Consider the following 8,007-nt stretch of genomic DNA (forward strand, 5'->3'; position numbering starts at 1 on the left):
TGAGGTTCAACGTGGATAAGTGTAAAATAATGCATGTTGGTATCAAAAACCCATGCATGAATACAGGATGTCCGGGGCGGTACTTGGAGAGACCTCCCAGGAAAGAGACTTGGAAGTACTGGTCGACAAGTCAATGAAGCCGTCTGCCAATGTGCGGCGGCGGCGAAAAGGGCGAACAGAATGCTAGGAATGATTAAGAAGGGGATCACAAACAGATCGGAGAAGATTATCATGCCGCTGTACCGGGCCATGGTACGCCCTCACCTGGAATACTGCGTCCAGCACTGGTCGCCGTACATGAAGAAGAACATGGCACTACTCGAAAGGGTAGTGCAACTAAAATGGTTAAGGGGTTGGAGGAGCTGCCGTACAGTGAGAGATTAGAGAAGCTGGGCCTATTCTCCCTTGAAAAGAGGAGACTGAGAGGGGACATGATCGAAACATTCAAGATAATGAAGGGATTAGATTCAGTAGATAAAGACAGGTTGTTCACCCTATCCAAGGTAGAGAGGACGAGAGGGCACTCTCTAAAGTTAAAAGGGGATAGATTCAGTACAAACGTATTTCTTCACCCAGAGAGTGGTGGAGAGCTGGAATGCTCTTCCGGAGACTGTTATAGGGTAAAACACCCTCCAGGGATTCAAGACAAGGTTGAACAAGTTCTTGATGAACCAGAACGAACGCAGGTAGGGCTGGTCTCGGTTAGGGCACAGGTCTTTGACCTGGGGGCCGCCACGTGAGCGGAATGCTGGGCGCGATGGACCGCTGATCTGACCCAGCAGCGGCAATTCTTATGTTCTTATGTCTCTATGGCAATGTGAAGCAGAGCTACTGGATCACTAGGTTGGCCCTTAAAGTGGTAACTTGACACTAAAAAGACTAAACTTTCAGTCCTAAAAGTTAGTTTGGATATAACCAAACCACTGACAAACTCTTTCTTCACATTTTAAAACCTGCCACTGATTTCCACATGGAGCCATTCTTGAAAAGCTGAAAAATAACTTCCAAGGAGGCTATAAGCTGACATCTATAGTGCTCTCTAGATACGATCCAGATCAGGGTGTGCAACCTGCAGCCCACTATTGAATTTTATGGATCTGGCAAGACTATGGGAAGTATACACAGAAAACCATCATTAATCAGTTTTGGTAGTATATTACAAATTTTCAGAATAGCTACTCTAACATTTTTTTTTTCCTTTACGCTCCCTTTAACCAAGCCGTGTTAGGGTTTTTTTTATCATCAGTTGCTGCAATAAAAGCTCCAATGATCATAGGAATTCTATAAGCATTGGAGCTTTTATCGAAGCAACCGGCAATAAAAAAGCCTAACGTGGCTTGACAAAAGGGGACCTTAGTTTTTACTTTAAAAAAAAAAAATCAAAAAAAATCTCTGGAGCTCTGTGCATTTCCAGTTCCAACATTATGTAATATTATGGCCTGCCAAGCATAGTACTGACATTCACATGACCATAGAGAAACATAGAGTATGACGGCAGAAAAGGGCCATCAACCCAACAAGTCTACCCACTCGAATAACCCTCCCCCCTAAACACTCCCTCGAAGTGACCCCACGTTTGTCCCATTTTTTTCTTAAAATCAAGCACATTGTTGGCCTCAACTACCTGAACTGAAAGATCATTCCAACGATCAACCACCCTTTCGGTGAAGAAATACTTCCTGATGTCACCATGAAATCTTCCACCCTTGATTTTTATTGGATGCCCTCTTGTAGTCATAGGTTCTGTGAGGAAAAAGATGTCTTCTTCCACCTCAATACGGCCAGTAACATATTTGAACGTCTCTATCATGTCTCCCCTCTCTCTGCGTTCCTCGAGAGTGTATAGCTGCAACTTACCTAGGCGTTCTTCATATGGGAGATCCTTGAGTCCTGAGACAATCCTAGTGGCCATTCGCTGAACTGATTCCATTCTCAGCACATCCTTTTGATAGTGTGGCCTCCGAAATTGAACACGGCATTATAACTTCAGGCTTTCGGCTGACAAAACTTCTTTGGATGCAACCCAGCATTTGTCTAGCCTTGGATGAAGCTTTCTCCACTTGATTGGCAGTCTTCATATCTTCACTAATGATTACTCCCAGATCCCGTTCTGCAACAGTTCTTGTTAAGGTCTCACCATTTAGGGTGTAAGTTCTGCATGGGTTTCCACTACCAAGGTGCATAACCTTGCACTTTTTGGCATTAAAACTCAGTTGCCAAATATTAGACCATTTTTCCAGTAAAAGTAAGTCCTGCGTCATAGTGTTAGGCACAGTTACTCTGCCTACTACATTGCACAGTTTAGTGTCATCGGCAAATAACACAATTTTAACTCGAAGTCCATAAGGCAGGTCCCGTACAAAGATATTAAATAGGATTGGACCCAAGACCGAGCCCTGCGGCACTCCACTGATCACTTCCGATGTTTCGGAGGGAGTACCATTTACCACCACCCTTTCAAGTCTGCCACTGAGCCAGTCTTTAACCCATGCAGTCAATGTTTCTCCTAATCCCAACAAACTCATCTTGTTCAATAACCTACGGTGTGGGACACTATCAAAAGCCTTACTGAAGTCCAAATACATGACATCCAGGGACTCTCCCTTATCTAGCTTTTTCGTTACTCAGTCAAAGAAGCTGATTAGATTGGATTGGCAGGACCTTCCCTTTGTAAATCCATGCTAGTAAGGAATCCCTCAGCCTCCTGTCGTTTAGAATCGTATCTAATTTGTGTTTAATCAACGTTTCCATAAGTTTACACACTATTGATGTGAGACTTACCGGTCTGTAATTTGCAGTCTCTGACCTGCAACCCTTTTTGTGGAGCGGAATGACGTCAGCTGTTTTCCAGTCCAATGGGACTTTTCCTGTGCTTAGGAAAAGATTGAAGAACGCAGCTAACGGCTCCGCCAGGACATCTTTCAATTCCCTAAGCACTCTGGGGTGTAGTTTATCCGGTCCCATGGCTTTGTTCACCTTGAGCCTTGATAGTTCTTGGTAGACGCTGCTGGCGGTAAATTCAAAATTCTGGAACGGGTCTTCTGAGCTTTCTCTTGTCTGCAGCTGTGGACCGGAACCTAGCACCTCACAGGTATAGACCAAGCAGAAGTATTCATTGAGTAGTTCGACTTTATCGGAGTCCGATTCTACATAGTTACCGTCGGGTTTCCTTAGGCACACTATTCCGTCTGTGTTCTTTTTTCTGTCACTAACATACCTGAAGAAGGATTTATCCCCTTTTTAATATTCTTAGCCAAATTTTCCTCCATCTGGAGCTTGGCATAACTGACTGCTGCTTTAACAGTCCTAGATTTCACCAGAGAGGTTTCCTTAGCTTCCAGTTGTTGTGATTGTTTGTAGGATACAAATGCTCTTTTCTTCGGTTTTACGAGTTCCGAGATCTGGCCATCTGCATATAGAGGTTGCCCAGCCCCGTTCTAGACAGTTCAGCTCCTAAGCATTCAGCATATATTACTTAGAACCTAGAAATAGATGAGAAACATCATGGTGCTCACCCATGATGAATTTCAGGTAAAGCTTCTGTGCTGCAGGAGATACCTCAACCTCTTGGTATTTCAGACAATAACAAGTAGTTTATACATATATAATATGCCCACGCATATAACACGTGCTATACTACTACTATTAATTATTTCTATAACGCTACCAGATACACGCAGCACTGTACAGAGTCACAAAGAGTAAGAAAACAGTCCCTGCTCGAAAGAGTTACAATCTAAACAGGCAAGACAGACAAACAGGATGTCATGGATACAGTTAAGGGGAATGGTTAATCAGCAGGCTGGGTTGGAGGGCAGAGGACTAGGGTTAAGGATTAAAGGCTATATCAAAAAGGTGGGTTTTCAGTCTCCTTTTAAACAAGGGAAGGGGCTTGACGGACAAACTCGGTTAATTTATTCCAGGCATAGGGAGCAGCTAGATGAAAGGAACGAAGTCTGGAATTGGCAGTGGAGGAGAAGGGTAACATTAAGATGACTTATCTGAGGAACGGAGTTCTCTGGGAGGTGTATAAGGAGAGAGAAGCGAGGAGAGATATTGAGAGGTAGCAGAATGAACACACTTGTAGGTCAGCATACCAGGTTATTTTTTTAAGACAAGCTAATTGCCAAACTAACACATTGTTTCTAAGAGCTAAGTAATTGCAGGTATTATTACTGTGCAAAACCTGCAAAAATCTGAAAAGTAAAAGCCTTAAAAACCAAATGCACTAATTTTGCAATTAGCACATCTTAGTAAAAATACACCAATATACTGTGCCCACATATATAGTGCACAGGGGTTGTCACATTATATTCGTGAAAATATGGTATACACCAAAGCTGGAATCTCAAGAATCATTCTTCCCCATTATTGTGCCCAAGATTAAATAAAGTAGGATTTCCAAATAGTTTAACTGCTATTGCTATACCTTAAATGGTGTTGGTAGATCACTCATTAACTTTTTCCTTCCTCAGAATTCAAATGTTTCCAAGCTGATTCTGCCATTCAATTGCCTCCTTTAAACATTTATGCATAAATGTTTCCTACTTCACAAAAGGATCTTCACCACTTTTGCCCAACTCAAAAATAACCTACCAACAAACCATCCAATATTTCACCATTAATAAAATCTCAACCTTATTTAGATCTCATAGACTACTAAAAAAAAATTTAAATTACCACCTTTGAAAACAAAAAACACATGTATATGCATATATTTTGTGAGGCCACAAACAGTAAAGGAGTTCCATTTCCCTTCTCCCTACACCACAATTTAAATTTATTTGAAAATTTTTACAGACAATGTCACCCATAACTGGTTCTATAGTGAACTGATGAAGCATGGCTCTCAAAAGTGAGTCCAAAGGTATAACCCCCCCAAATCTTTTTTTTATTATTATTATTTTTATTCTTTATTCATTAAACTTTCAATAAGTGCAATACAAGATGAAAACATTTTACACTTTAAGATCACTTAATATTCTATCAGAAACTAATTCAAATCAAATATCCCCCAAAATCTGGAGGTGAGAGGTTCAACAATGCAATCCTGTTTCCAGATAGCCAAGCGAACTAACATGGTAAACCATTTCATACTCTTCTTAGCTGGCTTTGCCTTTGTTTATGGTTAAGAGCTGAGCTGCGCCTCCTTCAGTGCAAGGCTTCTGTGACGTACTACACACCTTCTCTCTCTCTCTGTCGGGCAACTCAAGGCTGGCCACGCCCCCCTCCCGCTCTGAATCATCCACAGACTACACAGCAACAGCTGCCCCACTGCTTCTCCTGTAGCCAAGTACAGGTAGTTACAAGCAGCACACTCATCCCTCCACTATATCTCCTCCTAATACCAGCCAACCACTAGGGACCAGGAAAATATATCAGGAAAAGTCCAAATTGAGATAGGGGAGATAATGCCCTCCCCAGTGTCCCAATTCAATAAAGTACTTAAAGTACAAACAGAATGGGAGGGGATATCAAGGTAATCAGGCTTTCAGAGTGGGGGGGGGGGAAGCAAATAAAAGTGTTTGTTTATGGGCTTCTGAATCATCGTTTTGGGGAATGCATTTAAAGCTCCTCCCTCTGCTTGGGTTTTTCAAAAGAACAAATTATGCCGTTCGGAAATTTCCGGGTACGTTGACCACGTTGAGAAGTATACACAAGAAATTGTATGGCGGGCTGCCGAGGTAAATTACGCCAAGATCCGAACTGCCGCCAAGCAACTATTTTACAAACTGAAAGATGATAAATATTTAAATAATTGACTATCCTGAGGGTTACCAAAGAAAGGAATAGCCAATTAGTCTTAGTTACAATACAAACTGGAATGCATTTTCAGCATCACAGATTTTATGCATCTAGCAAATATTTGGAATTTATTCGGGTAGGTTAAAAAATTGACATTTCAAAAGGAAACGCACCCGGTGTTTGGTTTTTCTTATGCAGTGTGAATATGACTATTATTTACTAGATCTGATGATGAAACAGCAGCTCTATTTCTAGGAGGGCACTGAACCTGAAGTTCAAAGATTTGCAATTAAAATATTGACCCGTTTCTAAAAAAAATGAGCAAAGTCTAAAATATTGCATTCACTAAAAAAAAAAAAAGTTTTGTTACCCAGAAAGACACTCGTCAGCCTTTCTAGTATTATCGTTATCACATCTATAAAAGAAAGATTCGTTAAAATATAGCGTCAGTCTGTCAATAAGTATAACTCTGTTGGATTGTTGTTGGGGTTTTTTTTTCCAAAACAGATGTCTACAGTCAGAAGCTACAGCATTAACTCTTAAGTGTATTAAGACATGATTTTTATACAAGTGCCTCGCTTCTTCCCGAAAGATTTCAAATGCTTTCCAGGACTGTGCATGCCACGTCTAACAGGTCACACAGCGTGGAGTGCATGTGTATCCGTACAGGCCACTTGCACGGAAATACATAACAGAACAGTGAGCAGCAGCTCAACACATTCATCCAGGGCCAGCAACTGAAGGGAAGGGAGGGATCTGCTCCGGAGGGCGGGAGCTGAGCGATTGGTGTCCTGCACTGTCATTCACAATGGAAGGGGGAGGGGAAGAAGACGGAAGGGAGGGAGGGAGGCTGCGCACATGCAAAACACAAGAGCCACTTTGCAGCGACGTTTCATTCTTCTCAGACCCCCCCCCCCCTTACTTCAGAAAACAACGCCTGACATCTACTTCTATTCAAATGCGGAAATAAGAGTTTGATACTTGCAAAGACGAGAAAATATAGAATGTGGCAGTAGCAAAGGTGCTCTTGTTCCCGCACCCCACTTAAAACTGTTGTGTTTTTTTTTTTGTTTTTTTTTAATTAATCTCAGACTGCCTCCGAATTTATTTTTTTTTTAAGTAAGACTATAACATGAGACTGTATGTAATCTGTGTTTTCATTAGTCAAATGCCATTATTTAATCATGCACCCGCAATCGCGTTTCCTTAAGAAAGGACTGACCTATTTTTGGCTGCAGATAAACGATCGTGTTAACATGTTAATCTGGTAATCTGTTTTTCCTGTAAACACACCAGATACCCGCATTTCAGACAGCCGTTCAAAAATATTTTTCCAAATAAGATGATGTCATCATTCTGTTTATGAAGGCAAAACACCAATAAAATCCAGTGTTTAAAAAAGATAGCTGGAGCACACTCCTCTCTTCCCCCCCCCACCCCATTTATAAATGCTGATTTGTTCTGCCTCAACTCCCACAGGCTTTTATTTGCATTTCAAATTCCACAGGTTACACCACTCGCCTCTCCAGAAAATGTATAGCCAACAATAATGCAACGAATAGTGTCCTGGCATCTGGATCAAATAAAATAATAGAATGAGAATGGTTTGCGAGAGGTCTAAACAAAGCTGATCTTTTTGAACAGCAAGAGTCCAAATGACTATGAAATATGAGCAACGAGATTAAATATGCAGATAGGTTCTGCGCACTTCCGAGGAGATTCCCTTGCCAGCAGCTTATTAACGTTTACAGTCAATGGTGCTTAAAAGCAGACAAACACTTTTCCGTTAAAATATAGGATCTCCCTCGCACATAAAATAGTAGAGGCTAGCTGGGTTTTTTTTTAAAAGGAAAACAACGGTTGATTGTCATTCCAAACCAACCTCCCTACATACATGGCCCATTTCAACACCCCACCCTCCTAGTTTATAACAAAGTTACCATTGTAAAGTTTCTCAAACTTGTTCGCAACATTTCAACTAAAAAAAATTATCCACTGGGTAGGCTATTGGTAGGCAGATAACTAGGGAAAACACACACTATGCAAAAAAAAAAAAAATCTTATTTTATCTTTGGCTATTTGAAAAGGGGCATGAGGGATTCCTGTCATAATCCATAGGTATATGCAATGCAGAAAGATCCCTTCTAACCATTTCACGATCATGAAGAACTGTATGTTCTTTTCTCCACCCTCCCCCATCAACTTCCTTTGATAAACTGTGTACTTCTCCAGTGTCTGCGGGGTTCACTTATTAGCGCATAG

General features: G+C 41.3%; 1 protein-coding gene across 4 annotated transcripts in view; it reads right to left on the reverse strand.

Moving 5' to 3' along the window:
- Positions 1-8,007, reverse strand: part of ZNF516 (zinc finger protein 516) — a 368,076-nt gene that overhangs the window by 358,040 nt on the left and 2,029 nt on the right. The window lies entirely within an intron of this gene.

The sequence above is a fragment of the Geotrypetes seraphini genome, chromosome 2 (assembly GCF_902459505.1).
Source record: "Geotrypetes seraphini chromosome 2, aGeoSer1.1, whole genome shotgun sequence".
Lineage (NCBI taxonomy): Eukaryota > Metazoa > Chordata > Amphibia > Gymnophiona > Dermophiidae > Geotrypetes > Geotrypetes seraphini.